This window comes from Rutidosis leptorrhynchoides, chromosome 7 (genome assembly GCF_046630445.1).
Source record: "Rutidosis leptorrhynchoides isolate AG116_Rl617_1_P2 chromosome 7, CSIRO_AGI_Rlap_v1, whole genome shotgun sequence".
In the NCBI taxonomy this organism is placed as follows: domain Eukaryota; kingdom Viridiplantae; phylum Streptophyta; class Magnoliopsida; order Asterales; family Asteraceae; genus Rutidosis; species Rutidosis leptorrhynchoides.
This window is the reverse complement of record NC_092339.1, coordinates 237,588,223-237,611,610: the sequence shown is the minus strand read 5'-3', so window position 1 is coordinate 237,611,610 and position 23,388 is coordinate 237,588,223.

Below are 23,388 nucleotides of genomic sequence, written 5' to 3'. Positions count from 1 at the left end.
CTCAATATTGATACGTGAGTACTCATAATTTAACTTTTACATACTAATAGTGTATCCCTGACTAGTGCTCGAGTATATAGGATCATGCATGTTTGTACTTTTGATATTGCCTTTAGTTAGGTTATGTTGAATCCTGAATTAGTTATATATGCGACTGAGATAAGGTATAAGATATGCATGTCATTGGAAAGCTAGCAAAAAATTAAGAACTTTTCATTTAGATATCGAATGATTTCGATGAACGGATTTGAAGTTATAGTCCATCGAATTTTTGTAATATTATTAAAAATGATTATTATTATCGTCGTTATTATCGTCGTTCTAGTTTTATCTTATTATTATTATTATCTTTATCAATAAAAGGATTTATCATTAAAAATTGTTAATTTTTTTTATTATTACTATCGTTATTATCGTTAAAGTTATAATTAGTATTATTATTATTATCCAATTATTATTATTATTATTATTGGTATTATTATTATTATCATTATTAATATATATATCATTATTTAAAAATAGTTATTGTTATTATTATTACTATATTATCATTAAGATAATTATTAGTATTATCGTTAATAATGTTATAGTAACTATCATTATTAATATTAGTGTAATTAAAACAAATATTTGTAACACCTAATTATTTTGATTACTATTATTAACTTATTACGAACACGATATAAAAGACGATTAAAAGCTATTAAACGAAACGATTAGAAAATAATGGGTAAGAGTATCATGATGAAATTAAAATATTATAAGATATTGATTTAGATAAAATTATCGTTCTTATTATTTTTATCATTACTATTATTATTAAAATTATCGTTAGTATTAAAACTATCATTTTAACAAAAATTATCATTTTAATCGAAATGTCATTGTTACTATAAAATATCATTATTATTATTATTTTAAATAGAATTATTATTTTAAAGATAATATTATAAATTATCGTAAATATTAAAGTTATCATAATTAGAATTATCGTTTTATCATAATGTCATCTTAGTAATTATAAATATTGATATTTTTATAATAATAATTATTATTACAAAATAATACAACTTTTACTTACTATCATTATAAATATTATTTTATCAAATAAATATTTGATACAAACATATTTTACTACGTGTAATAACTTACTTTAATAATACCTATCATATTATCTTTATAATATTAAATGAACCCTATAAATTTTATTACTTAATATATATAAAAGTATATTTTATTATATAAATATAATATAAAATTTTATTTATTAATAAATAAATTATATTATTTAATCTAATAAATCTTTTAAAAATATTTAAAAATATAAAACGACGATATTTAAACTATATATTAATCATGTATAGATTTTTAGAAATTATTTTGAGTCAAATTTACTTTTGTTGACTTTTGCATATTAGTCTCGAGCATTAGGATTGTGGTACACTATGACTTGACCTAATTTGTTAGACAAATATTGACGAACACATAAATATATATAATTAATTTAGGTTCGTGAATCCGAGGCCAACCTTGCACTTGTTCAATGACGTTATATGTATTTTTACTACGAAATACAGTATGGTGAGTTTTCATTTTTACTACGAAATACAGTATGGTGAGTTTTCATATTTTACCCTTTATATTTTTGGGACTGAGAATACAGGCGCTTTTATAAATGTTTGACGAAATAGACACAAGTAATTGAAACTACATTCTATGGTTGAATTATCGAAATCGAATATGCCCCTTTTTATTAAAGTCTGGTAATCTAAGAATTAGGGAACAAACACCCTAATTGACGCGAATCCTAAAGATAGATCTATTGGGCCTAACAAACCCCATCCAAAGTACCGGATGATTTAGTACTTCGAAATTATATCATGTCCGAAGGAGGATCCCGGAATGATAGGGGATATTCTTATATGTATCTAGTTAATGTCGGTTACCAGGTATTCACCATATGAATGATTATTTTTTGTCTCTATGCATGGGACGTATATTTATGAGAACTGGAAATGAAATTCTTGTGGTCTATTAAAATGATGGAAATAAATGATTATGATAAACTAATGAACTCACCAACCTTTTGGTTGACACTTTAAAGCATGTTTATTCTCAGGTGTTAAAGAAATCTTTCGCTGTGTATTTGCTCATTTTAAAGATATTACTTGGAGTCTTTCATAGCATATTTCGAAGAACGTTGCATTCGAGTCATTGAGCTCATCAAAGATTATTATTAAATCAATTTATAGTTGGATAGTGGATATTATGAAATGGTATGCATGCCTGTCAATTTTTGATGTAAAGAAAGATTGTCTTTTAAAAACGAATGCAATATTTGTAAAATGTATCATATAGAGGTCAAATACCTCGCAATGTAATCAACTATTGTGAATCGTTTATAATGTATATGAACGGGTCCTTTCATTTTCGGGGTTTCCCACTTTTCAACAGTTTCTATCTTTGCCAGATCCACCTTAATACCTTCTTTGTTCACTATGTGACCGAGGAATTGAACTTCTTCCAACCAAAATGCACACTTTGAAAATTTAGCGTACAATTCTTCCTTTCTCAATACTTCTAACACCTTTCTCAAATGTTCACCGTGTTCTTGGTCATTCTTTGAGTAAATAAGTATGTCATCAATGAAAACAATGACAAACTTGTCAAGGTATGGTCCACACACTCGGTTCATAAGGTCCATGAACACAGCTGGTGCATTAGTTAAACCAAACGGCATGACCATAAACTCGTAATGACCGTAACGTGTTCTGAAAGTAGTCTTTGGAATATCATCTTCTTTCACCCGCATTTGATGATACTCGGTAGTGGGTAGTGGTTCTTGATGGTAAGTTTGTACAACTCTCGGTAGTCGATACACAACCTGAATATACCATATTTCTTCTTGACAAACAAAATAGGAGCTCCCCACGGTGATGTTCTTGGTCGAATGAAACCAAAAAGTGCTTGTAATTGGCTTTGTAGTTCTTTCATCTCACTGGGTGCGAGTCTGTAAGGAGCACGAGCTATTGGTGCAGCTCCTGGTACAAGATCTATTTGAAATTCAACGGATCGATGTGGGGGTAATCCCGGTAATTCTTTCGGAAATACATCTGGAAATTCTTTTGCGACGGGAACATCATTGATGCTCTTTTCTTCAGTTTGTACTTTCTCGACGTGTGCTGGAACAGCATAGCAACCTTTTCTTATTAGTTTTTGTGCCTTCAAATTACTAATAAGATGTAGCTTCGTGTTGCCCTTTTCTCCGTACACCATTAAGGGTTTTCCTTTTTCTCGTATAATGCGAATTGCATTTTTGTAACAAACGATCTCTGCTTTCACTTCTTTCAACCATTCCATACCGATTATCACATCAAAACTCCCTAACTCTACTGGTATCAAGTCAATCTTAAATGTTTCACTAACCAGTTTAATTTCTCGATTCCGACATATTTTATCTGCTGAAATTAATTTACCATTTGCTAATTCGAGTAAAAATTTACTATCCAAAGGCGTCAATGGAGAACTTAATTTATAACAAAAATCTCTACTCATATAGCTTCTATCCGTACCCGAATCAAATAAAACGTAAGCAAATTTATTGTCAATAAGAAACGTACCCGTAACAAGCTCTGGGTCTTCCTGTGCCTCTGCCGCATTAATATTGAAAACTCTTCTGCGACCTTGTCCATTCGTATTCTCCTGGTTCGGGAAATTTCTAATAATGTGGCTCGGTTTTCCACATTTATAACAAACTACATTGGCATAACTTGCTCTGACACTACTTGCTCCGTCATTACTCGTTCTGACACCATTTGTTCCTTTCGTTCTGTTAACCCCTGATTCGTAGACCTCACACTTCGCTGAGCTATGAAAATTTCTTTTACATTTGTTGCAAAATTTGGTGTAGAACCCCGAGTGATACTTTTCACACCTTTGGCATAGCTGCTTCTGATTGTTGTTGTTGTTGCGGTTGTTATTGTTGTTGAAATAATTGTTGTAGTAGTTGTTGTTGTTGTTGTTGTTGTTGTTGTTGTTGTTGTTTTGCCGTTTGTTGTAGTTGCGATTGATGTTGCGATTGTTGGGATAGTTGTTGTTGTTTTGGTAACTCTTATCACCGTTTTCCTCCCACTTTCTTTTGACTAGCTTCATGTTGGCCTCTTCGGCCGTCTGTTCTTTAATTCTTCCCTCAATCTGGTTCACTAGTTTGTGAGCCATTCTACATGCCTTTTGTATGGAGGCAGGCTCATGTGAACTTATATCTTCTTGGATTCTCTCCGGTAACCCTTTCACAAATGCGTCGATCTTCTCTTCCTCATCTTCGAACGCTCTCGGACACAATAGGCACAATTCTATGAATCGTCTTTCATACGAAGTAATATCGAATCCCTGTGTTCATAACCCTCTAAGTTCTGACTTGAGCTTATTGACCTCGGTTCTAGGACGGTACTTCTCGTTCATCAAGTGCTTGAATGCTGACCACGGTAGCGCGTAAGCAGCATCTTATCCCACTTGCTCTAGATAGGTATTCCACCATGTTAACGCAATACCCGTGAAGGTATGCGTAGCGTACTTCACTTTGTCTCCTTCATCACACTTACTTATGGCAAATACCGATCCAACTTTCTCGGTCCACCATTTCAATCCGATTGGTCCTTCGGTCCCATCAAATTCTGAAGATTTGCAGGTAGTGAATTTCTTGTAGGAGCAACCTACACGATTTCTTGCGCCGTTAGTTGTATTGCTAGATTCAGAGTTATTATTGGTATGTAGTGCGGCCTGTACTACGGCTATGTTTGAAGCAAGAAAGGCACGAAATTCCTCTTCGCTCATATTCAAGGTGTGTCGAGTAGTCGGTGCCATTTCCTTCAAAATAGTCAAATGAAACGAGTTAATCATATAGAATATCAAGAGTAGTCAATAGTATTTCGTAGCGTAATATGAACTTATTTATAAAAGCTCTTTCTTCATATTAGCGTTTTATACTCTTTAATTCGGGTAGTACCTACCCGTTAAGTTCATACTTAGTAGCTAACATACCATTTCAACTACTACAATTCTATATGAAAGACTAATCACAACAAAAAAAAATATATCATATTCAAACCTTTATACAATAACTTGCGAACTTACAATACCGCTATTTTACATATAGCATGAAATATAGCACATAAAACTTTGATACAAAGTAGTTGCGAAGATAATTCTAGTTAATAAAAAAGGCGTTCAGCAAAGGCAATAAAGACACATCACTCATACGTCCAGAAACAAGTCATGCATTCTGGTTTTACTAATACCACTTCCCATCCTTGGTTTTGTGGAACATAACCGTTGTGACCGATAGTAAGACAATGTGTTGTAACGTCGTCAAAAGGATGAAGGTTATGTAATGACCAACAGTCTCGTAATAACCTAAACACCTCATTTCTTACCCCAATTACCGACTCCGTCACTTGTGGGAACATTTTGTTTAATAGTTGTAGCCCGATATTCTTGTTCTCACTTTGGTGAGAAGCGAACATTACTAACCCGTAAGCATAACATGCTTCTTTATGTTGCATGTTAGCCGCTTTTTCTAAATCACGAAGTCCTATATTCGGATATATTGAGTCAAAATAATTTCTTAACTCATTGCGTAAAATAGCATTTGGGTTCCCCGCAATATATGCGTCAAAGTAAACACATCGTAACTTATGAATTTCCCAATGTGATATCCCCCATCTTTCGAATGAAAGCCTTTTATAAACCAAGGCATTCTTGGAACGTTCTTCGAATGTCTTACAAACTGATCTCGCCTTAAATAGTTGTGCCGAGGAATTCTGACCGACTCTAGACAAGATTTCATCAATCATGTCTCCGGGTAGGTCTCTTAAAATATTGGGTTGTCTATCCATTTTGTGTTTTTATACTGTAAAATAGAAAAGAGTTAGATTCATAAAAAAATACTTATTAATACAAGCAATTTTTACATATATCATAAAGCATAAGCACACTATATTACATATATTACACCACACGAATACAACTATCTTATTCCGACTCACTCGTTTCTTCTTCTTCGGTTTTGGTTCGTTTTTCCAAGTTTATAGGGAAATATGATGTTCCCCTAATACGAGCCGTCATTTTCCACATTGGTTTAGAAAAACCTGGTGGTTTAGAGGTTCCCGGGTTATTGTCACAACTTAAGAAATACGGGTGTTGACGATACATATAAAGTTCATCGGGTTTGGAATCAAATTTCTCTATTTTTATGCCCTTTCCCTTATTGTTCTCTTTTGCCTTATTAAATTGTGTTGGGGTAATTTCTATAACATCATCGGAATCCTTGTCGGGATCCGATTCATCGGAGAATTGGTAATCCTCCCAATACTTTGCTTCCTTGGCGGAAACACCATTGACCATAATTAACTTTGGTCGGTTGGTTGAGGATTTTCTTCTACTTAACCGTTTTATTATTTCTCCCACTGGTTCTATTTCTTCTTCCGGTTCCGATTCTTCTTCCGGTTCTGATTCTTCTTTCGGTTCCGACTCTTCTTCCGGTTCCTCTTCGGGAACTTGTGAATCAGTCCACGAATCATTCCAATTTACATTTGACTCTTCATTATTATTAGGTGAGTCAATGGGACTTGTTCTAGAGGTAGACATCTATCACATAATATCAAACACGTTAAGAGATTAATATATCACATAAAATTCACATGTTAAAAATATATAGTTGCCAACAAAATTTGTTAAGCAATCATTTTTCAAGTAAACACGGTCGAAGTCCAGACTCACTAATGCAACCTAACAAACTCGACACTAATGCAAAATTCTGGTTCTCTAAGACTAACGCTCTGATACCAACTGAAATGTCCCGTTCTTATTGATTAAAAACGTTCCATATTAATTGATTTCGTTGCGAGGTTTTGACCTCTATATGAGACGTTTTTCAAAGACTGCATTCATTTTAAAACAAACCATAACCTTTATTTCATCAATAAAGGTTTAAAAAGCTTTACGTAGATTATCAAATAATGATAATCTAAAATATCCTATTTACACACGACTATTACAAAAGGGTTACAATACAAATATGTTACAACGAAATAAGTTTCTTGAATGCAGTTTTTACACAATATCATACAAGCATGGACTCCAAATCTTGTCCTTATTTAAGTATGCGACAGCGAAAGCTCTTAATAATCACCTGAGAATAAACATGCTTAAAACGTCAACAAAAATGTTGGTGAGTTATAGGTTTAACCTATATATATCAAATCGTAACAATAGACCACAAGATTTCATATTTCAATATACATCCCATACATAGAGATAAAAATCATTCATATGGTGAACACCTGGTAACAGACATTAACAAGATGCATATATAAGAATATCCCCATCATTCCGGGACACCCTTCGGATATGATATAAATTTCTAAGTACTAAAGCATCCGGTACTTTGGATGGGGTTTGTTAGGCCCAATAGATCTATCTTTAGAATTCGCGTCAATTAGGGTGTCTGTTCCCTAATTCTTAGATTACCAGACTTAATAAAAAGGGGCATATTCAATTTCGATAATTCAACCATAGAATGTAGTTTCACATACTTGTGTCTATTTTGTAAATCATTTATAAAACCTGCATGTATTCTCATCCCAAAAATATTAGATTTTAAAAGTGGGACTATAACTTACTTTCACAGATTTTTACTTCGTCGGGAAGTAAGACTTGGCCACTGGTCGATTCACGAACCTATAACAAATATGTAAATATATATCAAATTATGTTCAAAATATATTTAAAACACTTTTAATACATTTTGATGTTTTAAGTTTATTAAGTCAGCTGTCCTCGTTAGTAACCTACAACTAGTTGTCCACAGTTAGATGTACAGAAATAAATCGATATATATATATTATCTTGAATCAATCCACGACCCAGTGTATACACGTCTCAGGCTAGATCATAACTCAAAGTATATATTTTTTTGGAATCAACCTCAACCCTGTATAGCTAACTCCTACATTACTGCATATAGAGTGTCTATGGTTGTTCCAAATAATATATATACATGGGTCGATATGATATATACAAAACATTTGCATACGTGTCTATGGTATCCCAAGATTACATAATATATTATAATACATGTATAATACAATATAAGTTAGCTAGGATATGATTTGTATAGAATTGTTAACATTTCCCGTAGCTACAAAAATAAAAAAATATCCAATCTTGTTTTACCAATAACTTCTTCATTTTAAATCCGTTTTGAGTGAATCAAATTGCTATGTGAAACAACCCAACCCGTACTCCGTACGATAAATTTTTTATTTATTTAAAATATAATACACATTTACGCGCCAATTAAATATGTAACCCATGCCACACGATTCATCAAAACATATTACGAGTTTAATGTTTACAAAAAGGCACAAAGGCCTATTAACGAACGTGATACAAGTTTGACCAACAACAAATGATAGTTTATAATCCAAATGACACTCGAGCATGGTTTGGGGCTAAACTACCCAAAACGTTCGGCCACTTCAAAAGCTATCCCAAAAGCATCCCCTGTCAACACAAACGGGAACTAATCCAACCGTATGCCCTTACCCTTGTCCAAGCCGGAACCTATAAAATGGTAAACAATGAGAGGGTAAGCAATGCTTAGTGAGTGCAACAATTATACATACATATATATAACCTATCCATTTGCAATCACAATACCTAATACCTCATACGAACTTGTAACTCAAATAACATGTCAACATAAACGTAACACCAACAAGTCGTACATTATCACACCACTTCATTAGCATATACTCAACTCATCATATATATATAATATGCTAAACAAATCAACAATCTCAATATGGTTAACCAATAATGCTATGTGCTACCAGCTCGTGGTTCACACCATACGCATTTGAGTCATACTCGTTTATAGTGCTATCGGCTCGTGGTTCACACTCGATGCTACCGGCTCGTGGTTCACATCTTAGTTTATAGTGCTACCGGCTCGTGGTTCACACTCGATGCTACCGGCTCGTGGTTCACATCTTAGTTTATAGTGCTACCGGCTCGTGGTTCACACTCGATGCTACCGGCTCGTGGTTCACATCTTAGTTTATAGTGCTACCGGCTCGTGGTTCACACTCGATGCTACCGGCTCATGGTTCACATCTTATCCCACACATGTTATGGCACTACCGGCACGTGGTTCATACCATAACATTCACAAATAAACACGCCATATACATGAACGCATAATTATTCCACTCACCTTGTCACAAGGGTGATGATTTAGCACTTCTGAGTTTCAATGCAATGTTCCTAAATCATTAAGTGCACATTCAATTTCACAACTAGTGGGATTAACCACAATACTCCCACTTGAGCATTTAATGACCCAAATTGCATTAAATGACTCAACTACTCACAACCGCCCATAAATGGCCAAGTATCGACTTTAATCACTAAGACTAGTGAATTAAAGTGTATTAACATCAATTAACACAAAACTTAGGGTAATCCATACCCATTTCATCTAATTAGGTCCATTAGTACATTTTGACCCATTGTATATTACTTAGACTCACAATCAAGTCAAACTTACCCATTAACACTTCTTTCATAATTCTTTAAGTGCATTAGTGACTAACAACACCAATTGACACTTACAACCTCAAATCACAAGGTCAAAACCCTAGATTGTGGCTATTAGGGTTTCATTACAACAACATAACCCAAACTCACCCATTTTACCACCAAATGGGTCTTACAAATCTCTAGTACCCAAAACCCTAGTCATTAACCAATTAAAACTCAAAAATTAGAGTTAGAACTTACCGAGACTATCTTCTTGTAGCTAGTAACAAGGAGAACAACTTTAAATCTCGCTCCTAGGTTTGATTCACAAATCTCCAACTTCAAATCTCAAGATCAGGCTAGGTGGGTTTTGTGTTTTGGGAGAGAAATCGGAAAGAAAATGGAAATAAAAATGAAATAAATGGATGTGTGGTGGAGAGTTAATGCTCCCATCAGATTTACATGTCAAATTATCATTTTGTCCCTCAAAGTCATTTAATTTAAGCTAAAACCGGAATCAGAACTGCAGAACTGTCGCGGCGCGACCTTAATCGTCGCGGCGCGACACATAAAGGGAAAATATACCCTTCTTAAGCCAACTTCTGATCCCAATTTGCTTGTTATGCCTCGACGCGGACCCAATTGTCGCGGCGCGGCCTAAGGCTAGAACTGGACATCTCAGCCAACTTAAACACTTTTCGATTTTATTTACTTTGCACAATCCAAACCCGCTTCCTAAGTTCACCTAGCCTTCCACAAGAGTCTCACAAGACTTAGCGCTAACCAAACCCATGATTAACTTATACATGCAGACATTATCAAGTGCACATATATGTATATATATTCATACATTTACGCATAAGCTAACGAGTTATAAATGTACAAATGATTAAGTAGGTACCTTTCGATACGTACGGGAAAATGGAATGTTACAACTCTCCCCTACTTGAATCAGAGCGTGTCCTCGCGATCCAAGCCGCATGACAAGAAGGGAGATAAACCAACACAAACTCTTCGGGCTCCCAAGTAAACTCGGAACCCTTACTACGACGCCATTGGACTTTAAAAGTCCTAACCTCTTTATGTCTCAATCTTTTGACCTTCTCATCAAGTATGGCAATCGGTTCCTCGATATACTCTAGCTTATTATTTAGCTCAATCTCGTCTAATGGCACCCAAGACGAATCATCCGCAAGACACTTACGGAGATGGGAAACATGAAATGTATTATGGATCCCGCAAGTTCTTCGGGTAATTCCAAACGATACGCGACTTCCCCAACACGAGCTAAAACCTTAAATGGTCCAATAAACCGAGGAGCTAACTTTCCTCGTTTCCGGAATCGAATAATACCTTTCCATGGCGAAACCTTAAGCATCACCATGTCACCTTCTTGAAATTCGATCGTTCGTCTACGTCTTTCGGCATACGACTTTTGTCTATCTTGAGCCTTTTTCAAATGCTCTCGAATCACATCAATCTTACTATTCATCTCTAAAACCAAATCGGTACTCCTGATTTCCTTTTGTCCCACTTCACCCCAACAAATCGTGGTTCGACACCTACGCCTATAAAGCATCTCATAAGGTGGCATCCCAATACTAGTATGATAACTATTATTGTATGAGAATTCCACCAAAGGTAGGTGCTCGTCCCAACTACCACCAAAATCGATAATACATGCTCGTAACATATCTTCTAAACTTTGATTCGTACGTTCAGTTTGTCCGCCAGTTTGAGGATGATACGTCGTGCTCAATTTCAATTGTGTACCCATATCTTCGTGAAACTTTTCCCAAAACCCAGATGTAAAACGGGTATCTCGATCCGAAACAATCGATATAGGAACACCGTGTCGAGAGATGACTTCCTTGATAAATAACTTAGCCAAGGTCTCCGACGATATCGTTTCCTTAATGGGGAGAAACAAAGCACTCTTCGTCAGTCGATCAACTATAACCCAAATCGAATCAAACTGGGTTCTCGCCGTTTTAGGTAACTTTGTGATGAAATCCATGGTAATGTGCTCCCATTTCCATTTTGGGATTTCTAACTGTTGTAACTTACCATACGGCTTTTGGTGCTCAGCTTTAACTTGCAAACACATGACGCATTGCTCAACATACTTCACAACATCACGTTTCATGCCCAGCCACCAATAATCTTTCCTTAAATCAAGATACATTTTCGTCGCGCCCGGATGAATGGAATACTTTGACTTATGTGCTTCATCGAGTAGCACTTGTCGGTAATCACACATCTTAGGCACCCACACTCTTCCTTGAAAAGACAACAAACCCCGCGAGCCCATAGTAATGAACTCTGATTGTCCCACAATTCACTCCGCATGCTTGTTGTGAACGTAAGCCTCTATTTGAATCACTCCGAGTTTTTCAAGAAAATCGTTAGTAATAATCATACGTAACAATCCCAATCATAACGCCGGGTGATGACTCTTTCGACTTAACACATCCGCGACCACATTCGCCTTACCCGGATGATAAAGTATCTCACAATCATAGTCTTTTACCACATCCATCCACCTACGTTGACGATAATTCAAATCTTGTTGATTAAAGAGATGTTTCAAACTCTTATGATCCAAATAAATCGTACACTTGACACCATACAAGTAATGGCGCCAAATTTTCAACACATGCACAACCGCCGCCAACTCAAGATCATGAGTTGGATATCTCGTCTCGTGTTCCTTTAATTGTCGAGAGGCATAAACGATGACTTTACCTCTTTTCATTAGAACACACCCGAGTTCATTTAACGAAGCATCACAATAAACCGTCATGTCATCCACCCCTTCCGGCAAAACTAACACCGGAGCTTGACATACCTTCTCCTTTAACAATTGAAAAGCAATTTATTGCTCGTTCTCCCAAACAAACCTCACGTTCTTCCTTGTCAATTTCGTCAATGAAGAAACGATCTTAGAAAAGTCTTGGATAAACCGACGATAATAACCGGCCAATCCGAGAAAACTTCAAACTTTCGTAGGCGTAGTCGGTTGTCTCCAACTCTTCACCGTCTCTATCTTCCCCGGATCCACTTGGATACCGTCCTTGTTCACAATGTGGCCAAGGAATTGAACCTCCCTCAGCCAAAATTCACATTTGGAGAACTTAGCATACAACTTCTCCTTTCGTAACGTCTTCAATACTTCACGCAAATGACGTTGAGTAGACTAGTATGTCGTTAATGAACACAATCACCGACTTGTCCAACATGGGTTGGCACACCCGGTTTATAAGATCCATGAATGCCGTCGGTGCATTCGTAAGACCAAAAGGCATAACTACGAACTCAAAATACCCATAACGCGTTCGAAAAGCCGTTTTCTCAATATCTTCCTCACGGACCCGCATTTGGTGATAGCCGGACCGTAGGTCAATCTTAGAGAAATACGTCGCACCTTGGAGTTGGTCAAACAAATCGTCAATCCGAGGCAATGGATAACGATTCTTGATCGTCACTTTGTTCAACTCCCGGTAATCGATGCACATCCGCATACTACCATCCTTCTTTTTCACGAATAAAACCGGAGCGCCCCACGGCGAAGCACTCGGTTGAATAAAACCCTTCTTGAGCAACTCTTGGGTTTGATTTAACAACTCTTGCATTTCCGTTGGTGCTAAACGATAAGGAGTTTTAGCAATGGGAGTAGCTCCCGGAACCAACTCAATACGAAATTCAACTTGTCTTTCCACCGGAACACCCGGTAACTCATCCGAAAAAACGTCTTCGAATTCACTAACCACCAGAATTTCACGAATAGGTGGTGGCTCGTCACGAGTATCGACAACATGGGCAAGAAAAGCCATGCCACCACTAACAAGAAAACGACGTGCCCGTGCAAAAGAACATATCGGCACAAGTCTTCTTCGTTTATCGCCGTGAATAATTAACTCTCCCCCACTTGGGGTCTTCACACGTATAAACTTTTCATGGCATGCGATAATGGCTCTATTTCAATCGAGCCAATCCATACCAACAACGATATCAAAATCGTCCAAAGTCATAGGGATGAGATCAATTTTAAAGTTTTCGGCACCAAAAACGACATCACAATTCTTACACACATCAACCACTAGCACCGTCTTGCCGTCCGCTATTTCGACTTCTACCGGACGACTTAACTTAGCTAACGGTCTATCAAGTTTAGGCACAAATTTTAGAGACACAAATGATAAATTTGCAACGCTATCAAATAAAATCCTTGCCGGATTAGAGTTAACCATAGAAGTACCTGAGACAATTTCGTTGGATTGTTTGGCTTCATCATTGGTCATCAAATAGTTTCGAACCCTAGCCGTACCTGCCGCTTTCTCTAACCGCTTAACGTTATCATTATTCAAGTCAGGGCATTCCTGCCTCTTGTGCCCCTCTTTACCACAATTAAAGCAAGTGACTTTGGTTGACGCCTTGGTGCAATCACGGGCCATGTATCCTCTTTGATTACAATTATAACATGTGGGCCTGAAACTCCCGTAAGCACCCTTCTTCACACTATTAATGCTTTCGGAGCCTTTCTTGTTCTTTTTATTGGAAAAGTTCGAATGACTCGAACCTTCAAACTTTCTCTTTAGTGAAATCACTCTTCCTCGGAACTTTTGGTTCAAAACCCCGAGCCAACTCGAATAGCTCTTCAAAAGTCTTAGACATTCCCCGACTAATCTTACCCTTTAACTCATCGTTCAAGGTACGGTAGAAATCTTTCATTAGCTTGTGATCGTCACCAACATATTCCGGGCAAAAACGAGTCTTTGCCAAAAAGGTAGACTTGAGAGTAACCAAGTCCATCGAACCTTGTTGCAAATGATGCAACTCGTCCCGGATTCTATCAAGGTCGGAAGAAGTTCGGTATTCTTGGAAGAATTCCTTCTTAAACTCCTCCCATTACAAGCTCATACATTGCTCTTCACCATACAAATTGATTTTATCGTCCCACCACAACTTGCCTTCTTCACGTAACATGCTAGACCCATACCTCGTCTTCTTCTCGGGAGGACATTTCGCGGTCGTCCCACTACAAGTATCCTTGAAATTCTAGTAGTGGAAGTCCCGTCTTCCTTCACCTCCTTCACCGCGAGGATAAATGTTTCTAGCATCAAGGGCCTCTTCGATAGTGGCCTTCATTCGTTCATTTATCAAATCGGTCACTTACCCATCGACCGAATCTTGGAAGACCTTTCAGACGTCCGTAAGAAAATCCTCTTTTAACTTTTTAAAGACGGCCTCAACCTTAGACGAAAACTCGACGTCCTCGCTTGTACTTCCGTTATCATGATCGGGTCCGTTTCTCGTCTTTATTCTATAAAACGAAGTAGGTTAAACCATGTAACGAAAGACATAACACGTAAGTATATACATGTACACCACACTACCCCATCTTGCTCAACAATCGTCGTACATTACTCGTTTGACACGATTTGCACTCGTAACAATGGTAGCTAATCGTTGTTACGCGAGCAAGTCGCATTAACTCACTAGTACAATGTCCGTCTTGCTTGATGATTGCTAAACACAATACAAAACAATTAGCACAAGGTTAGTTCACATAAACCAAGGCACTAACAATTCCCGATTAGACCCAAAGTCCTACAAGTCCCGCATAAAGCGCTCACACAATAAAGTCCAAGTCTAGGCACCTATCTCAAGTCACCTAAATCCCTTAGACCATGCTCTGATACCACTTGAAACAACCCAACCCGTACTCCGTACGATAAATTTTTTTTTATTTAAAATATAATACACATTTACGCGCCAATTAAATATGTAACCCATGCCACACGATTCGTCAAAACATATTACGAGTTTAATGTTTACAAAAAGGCACAAAGGCCTATTAACGAATGTGATACAAGTTTGACCAACAACAAATGATAGTTTATAATCCAAATGACACTCGAGCATGGTTTGGGGCTAAACTACCCAAAACGTTCGGCCACTTCAAAAGCTATCCCAAAAGCATTCCCCTGTCAACACAAACGGGAGACAACTAATCCAACCGGATACCTTACCCTTGTCCAAGCCGGAACCTATAAAATGGAAAACAACGAGAGGGTAAGTAATGCTTAGTGAGTGCAACAATTATACATACATATATATAACCTATCCATTTGTAATCACAATACCTAATACCTCATACGAACTTGTAACTCAAATAACATGTCAACATAAACGTAACACCAACAAGTCGTACATTATCACACCACTTCATTAGCATATACTCAACTCATCATATATATATAATATGCTAAACAAATCAACAATCTAAATATGGTTAACCAATAACGCTATGTGCTACCGGCTCGTGGTTCACACCATACGCATTTGAGTCATACTCGTTTATAGTGCTACCGGCTCGTGGTTCACACTCGATGCTACCGGATCGTGGTTCACATCTTAGTTTATAGTGCTACCGGCTCGTGGTTCACACTCGATGCTACCGGCTCATGGTTCACATCTTAGTTTATAGTGCTACCGGCTCGTGGTTCACACTCGATGCTACCGGCTCGTGGTTCATATCTTAGTTTATAGTGCTACCGGCTCGTGTATCACACTCGATGCTACCGGCTCATGGTTCACATCTTATCCCACACATGTTATGGCACTACCGGCAAGTGGTTCATACCATAACATTCACAAATAAACACGCCATATACATGAACGCATAATTATTCCACTCACCTTGTCACAAGGGTGATGATTTAGCACTTCCGAGCTTCAATGCAATGTACCTAAATCATTAAGTGCATATTCAATTTCACAACTAGTGGGATTAACCACAATACTCCCACTTGAGCATTTAATGACCCAAATTGCCTTAAATGACTCAACTACTCACAACCGCCCATAAATGGCAAAGTCTAGACTTTAATCACTAAGACTAGTGAATTAAAGTCTATTAACTTCAATTAACACAAAACTTAGGGTAATCCATGCCCATTTCATCTAATTAGGTCCATTAGTACATTTTAACCCATTTTATATTACTTAGACTCACAATCAAGTCAAACTTACCCATTAACACTTCTTTCATAATTCTTAAAGTGCATTAGTGACTAACAACACCAATTAACACTTACAACCTCAAATCACAAGGTCAAAACCCTAGATTGTGGCTATTAGGGTTTCATTACAACAACATAACCCAAACTCACCCATTTTACCACCAAATGGGTCTTACAAATCTCTACTACCCAAAACCCTAGTCATTAACCAATTAAAACTCAAAACTTAGAGTTAGAACTTACCGAGACTATCTTCTTGTAGCTAGTAACAAGGAGAACAACTTTATATCTCGCTCTTAGGTTTGATTCACAAATCTCCAACTTCAAATCTCAAGATCAAGCTAGGTGGGTTTTGTGTTTTGGGAGAGAAATAGGAAAGAAAATGGAAATAAAAATGAAATAAATGGATGTGTGGTGGAGAGTTAATGCTCCCATCAGATTTACATGTCAAATTACCATTTTGTCTCTCAAAGTCATTTAATTTAAGCTAAAACCGAAATCAGAACTGCAGAACTGTCGCGGCGCGACCTTAATCGTCGCGGCGCGACACATAAAGGGAAAATATACCCTTCTTAAGCCAAATTCTGATCCCAATTTGCTTGTTATGCCATGGCGCGGACCCAATTGTCGCAGTGCGGCCTAAGGCTAGAACTGGATAGCTCGGCCAACTTAAACACTTTTCGATTTTATTTACTTTGCACAATCCAAACCCGCTTCCTATGTTCACCTAGCCTTCCACAAGAGTCTCACAAGACTTAGCACTAACCAAACCCATGATTAACTTATACATGCACACATTATCAAGTGCACATATATGTATATATATTCATACATTTACGCATAAGCTAATGAGTTATAAACGTACAAATGATTAAGTAGGTACCTTTCGATACGTACGGGAAAATGGAATGTTACACTATGGTTTCATATTGAACTCTATTTTATGAATCTAAACAGAACAAGTATAGGTTTATAGTCAGAAATATAAGTTACAAGTCGTTTTTGTAAGAGGTAGTCATTTCAGTCGAAAGAACGACGTCTTGATGACCATTTTGAAAAACATACTTCCACTTTGAGTTTAACCATGATTTTTGGATATAGTTTCATGTTCATAAGAAAAATCATTTTCCCAGAAGAACAACTTTTAAATCAAAGTTTATCATAGTTTTTAATTATCAAACCCAAAACAGCCCGCTGTGTTACTAGGACGGCGTATGTCCAGTTTTATGGTGTTTTTCGTGTTTCCAGGTTTTAAATCATTAAGTTAGCATATCATATAGATATAGAACATGTGTTTAGTTGATTTTAAAATTCAAGTTAGAAGGGTTAACTTTTGTTTGCGAACAAGTTTAGAATTAACTAAACTATGTTCTAGTGATTTCAAGTTTAAACCTTCGAATAAGATAGCTTTATATGTATGAATTGAATGATGTTATGAACATTATTACTACCTCAAGTTTTGTGGATAAACCTACTGGAAAAGAGACAAATGGATCTAGCTTCAAAGGATCTTGGATGGCTTGAAAGTTCTTGAAGTAGAATCATGACACGAAAACAAGTTCAAGTAAGATTTCCACTCGATATAAGATTGTTATAGTTATAGAAATTGAATCAAAGTTTGAATATGAGTATTACCTTATATTAGAATGATATCTTACTGTAAATAAGAAAGATTTCTTGAGGTTGGATGATCACTCTACAAGATTGGAAGTAAGCTAGCAAACTTGGAAGTATTCTTGATTTTATGAAACTAGAACTTGTAGAATTTATGAAGAACACTTAGAACTTGAAGATAGAACATGAGAGAGATCAATTAGATGAAGAAAATTGAAGAATGAAAGTATTTGTAGGTGTTTTTGGTCGTTGGTGTATGGATTAGATATAAAGGATATGTAATTTTGTTTTCATGTAAATAAGTTATGAATGATTACTCATATTTTTGTAATTTTATGAGATATTTCATGCTAGTTGCCAAATGATGGTTCCCACATGTATTAGGTGACTCACATGGGCTGCTAAGAGCTGATCATTGGAGTGTATATACCAATAGTACATACATCTGAAAGCTGTGTATTGTACGAGTACGAATACGGGTGCATACGAGTAGAATTGTTGATGAAACTGAACGAGGATGTAATTGTAAGCATTTTTGTTAAGTAGAAGTATTTTGATAAGTGTCTTGAAGTCTTTCAAAAGTGTATGAATACATATTAAAACACTACATGTATATACATTTTAACTGAGTCGTTAAGTCATCGTTAGTCGTTACATGTAAGTGTTGTTTTGAAACCTTTAGGTTTACGATCTTGTTAAATGTTGTTAACCCAATGTCTATAATATCAAATGAGATTTTAAATTATTATATTATCATGATATTATGATGTACGAATATCTCTTAATATGATATATATATATATATATTAAATGTCGTTACAACGATTATCGTTACATATATGTCTCGTTTCAAAATCATTAAGTTAGTAGTCTTGTTTTTACAAATGAAGTTCATTGTTAATATACTTAATGATATGTTTAATTATCATAATATCATGTTAACTATATATATAACCATATATATGTCATCATATAGTTTTTACAAGTTTTAACGTTCGTGAATCACCGGTCAACTTGGGTGGTCAATTGTCTATATGAAATCTATTTCAATTAATCAAGTCTTAACAAGTTTGATTGCTTAACATGTTGGAAACACTTAATCATGTAAATAACAATTTCATTTAATATATATATAAACATGGAAAAGTTCGGGTCACTACAGTAATACTATCCAAAATTTCTACACAGAGGAAGCTAAGCAAATAGATTCCATAATCCCAAAGGTAGAACCAAAGAGGAGGCCAGCTAGGCTTAAGAACAAATCAACAAATACTCAGAAGCTGCCTGCCCAAAATTCAGTTCGTGTACCTTATCCTGGAAGAATAATGGAAGAACCTTTGAAGCTAGATACCTACAAGCTTAACGGTTGATTCTTGGACACCATGTCCAAAGTCCCTAACCAGAAGAGATATATACAAAGTCTTCCCTCTACAAAGGAAAGGATACCAGACTCCAAAAAAATTCCACTAAGTGAAGAATGTTCAGTATTACTCAGAAACTCTCTTCCCAAAAAGCTAGGAGATACGGGCTGATTCATCTTCCCGTGTTCGATCTACCAATCTGGAACTATTCATCATTAGTAGATTTAGGAGCAAGTATAAACTTCATACTCTATTCTCACCAATCAAAATGACAATCCAACTTGCGGATCATACAATTCGATATCCCAAAGGCATAGTTGAGAACGTCTTAGTGAAAGTCGACCAATTCTTGTATCCAACAGATTTCGTAGTAATGGATATTAAGGAAGACCTACATAGACCAATAGTATTAGGAAGACCTTTCATGAATACGGCTATGACTGTCATTGATGTGTATAAGCAAACCTTGATCTTAAGATCACATGGGGAGAGCGTTACCTTCAAAATTGACAAACATACTGATCTTTCTAGACAGGCAGAGATGTTTGCTATTTCCACCAGACGGATCACTTCCGATGATGAGTCCTCACTACCAGCCGATAATATCGAATTGGGTATCAAATCACAGTCTGCTGATGATCTAGAGATGAAAGAAGAGGATCCCAGTGAAGTAATAGAGGATGAGAAAGATTCTGAGGAGGAAGAAGAAATGGGAAACATAGAGAAAACTGCGGCAACTAATAGAAAAATATCCTCTCTAATCTCGGAAGCAATTCATAAATATCACGAAGAAATAATGAGGCTAGAGACGGAAGTCCACAGTTTAATAATTCGTTTCAAAGAGAAGGTTAACAAGCCTGCCGAATTCAAAGATATCGAGATTGATCCCGTCAGTGTATAAATAAAACACCAGAATACTGAAGAAGCCCGTTCATCGGACGAATCTATGGAAGAAAGTTAATTTGATGATGACGAGGAAGAAGAACCACATGAAGACATTCTGGGTGATTCTTGTTCTTTGCCGACAGAATTAGATCAAGAGGAGCCGGACTCTTCTTCTTCAAATCTCTCAGAAATACCGGTCATATAAAATCACACCGATATGATAGACTTGATCAATAATACCGATGAGTTTGAAGATATTCTCGAAGCCATCTGTAGATCAATAATCACTTTCACACCTCATTTAAAGGAGCGGATCAAGGCTATCGAAGATGAATACAACTTTTATCTACCAAGAGAAGATGATAACATTAAACTCTTGATAGAGCGCATTCAAGACTTTATCACTGCTCTTCACGATCATATTTATCATGAAGAAAGGCTACGAGAGCACAATAAGTAGTTCGCACTATTCACGAGACAAGAGTTTGTCGAGATTCGAAGATCATTTACTCTAAGGTTTACAACGCCATAAACGGATCTGCACTTCTGTTCTCAGCAAACCAACGAGCACTACTGACTCTCATCCAGAAGCATATGGATCTTTCCACCAGATGCCCAACTTATTATTCTAATTCCCAAATGATCGATGATTTTTACGGCCTCTTCATTCTCTTGAAAAAAGATAATTTCCAAAGCACACCAGATAGACTATTGATCTACGTAACAATTGATCACCATGGTGATCTGATTATCAAAAAATTACGAGACGTAGTAGTAGAAGTGAGACGACCCGTCCTAATTCATAAGGAGAATACAATAACATATGATTACATTGCGAGGTATTTGACCTCTAAATGATACATTTTACAAACATTGCATTCGTTTTTAAAAGACACACTTTTATTACAACGAAAGTTAACCGACATGCATACCATTTCATATTATATCAAACTATTATTGACTTAATAATGATCATGTTGAACTCAATGACTCGAATGTAACGTCTTTTGAAATATGCCCCGAATGACTCCAAGTAATATCTTTAAAATGAGCAAATGCACAGCGAAAGATTTCTTTAATACCTGAGAATAAACATGCCTTAAAGTGTCAACCAAAAGTTTGGTGAGTTCATTAGTTTATCATAAATAATCATTTCCATTAATTTAATAGACCACAAGATTTTCATTTCTCATAAACATCATGCATCTGCATAAAAATCATTCATATGGGTTGAATCCCTGGTAACCGACATTAACAAAATGCATCTAGAATATCCCCAAAACAGAACCACTCGTCTGTAGAGAAAAATCTAAGTACTAAATGTAGCGACCTGACAAAATCGTCATTGACGACGCCGTCTACTTAGGTCCCATTACGTGGTCATAAGTCTTTAAAACAACGTTTGACCAAAAATATGTCACATTCATTTCAATTAAAAAGATGTTTCAAAGTTTACAAAGTAGTTCGACGACCAAACATGTTACAACGTTTTAAGTACAATTGAAACCTATGCGAAACAAATTAAGTTAAGTTAAAAGATGCTCCACGTATGCATGTATACTCGACATCCAAGCAAGTATCAAAAATAATGTGCGGAAGCATGTATCACCTAGCGTTCAAGGACCTGAGAAAACATATAGAAAAATGTTAACGAAAAACGTTGGTGAAATCATAGGTGTATTAGTAATGTTGTTTTTGAACCACAAGATTTAATACAGTTGATCATCCAAATCATTTGTATTCCAAAAGTATGTTCGCGAGCACTCAATTATCAAGACTTAACTGTTTTGTACCCTGTTACGTAGTGTTAGAACATACACTATACTCGAAAAAATATTTCATCCGCTAACGGTAGCGAACCGTCCGAATGAGGGCTCGTCAAGCCCAATGTGATCACATAACATAAGTTCACGTTTACACCCTTCAAGTGTAACTAATGATAATTGAATTGAGGCTTTTTGTTCTAACTCGCTGTGGAATGTTTGTTTTCGTATGTGTGTTCAAAGCATAAAAGTATGATACGTATTTGTTTCTCATCCCATAGTTTAAAAGTAAAAGTTGTTGAAAAGGTAGGACTATGATCTCACCTTGGTTGCAGGGATAGTAAATTGTACTTCACAAAGTAACGTGTGCAAAAATGAATGCTAGTCTTGACCCAAATGTAATAAAGTTGGTATGGATTCGAAGAGGAAGATGCAAGGATTCCAAATATGTAATTTGTTTGAGTTGATGCTTGCTAGATCTTGAATAGATGATGAATCTTTGATTTGGTGTTTGAGAGAATAAAGTGGAAGTAGTAAAAGAGTGAGGAGGTGAATGAGTGGAAGGGATGATGGTTTAACCGTTTGACCTAGTAACATCTTTGGTCATTTGGCAAGTCTAGTCCCTGTAGTTTGAATCGGGTGCGTGAATTACCTAAACGAGATATTTTAAAACGCCTATTAACGGAGGATGTTATAATTATATAACGGACTTTAAAATAGTATAACGGAAGGTAAACGGAAAAAGGCGTGATGTTACCTTACCTAATCCTTAAAAGAAGTTTCGTCCCGAAATTTAAGTAGGCGTAGTAGTCGTTGTTTCTTCCTCGGGATCTTGTGTTTCCAAATCCATGAATAAATGAGGGTATTTCTTTTGCATTTGATCTTGCCTTTCCCAAGTAAACTCGGGTCCTCTTTTGGCGTTCCAACGGAGCTTGACAATCGGAATATGGCTTTGTTTTAGCGTTTTAAAAGAGTGATCCACAATTTCAACCGGTTCATCCACAAAGTGGAGTTTGTCATCAATAGTAAGTTCCTCGAGAGGGATGACGAGTTCGGGTTCGGCAAAAGACTTTTTCAATTTTGACACATGGAAAGTAGGATGAACGGAGCTCATTTGAGACGGAAGATCTAAACGATAAGCAACGGTTCCAACACGCTCTA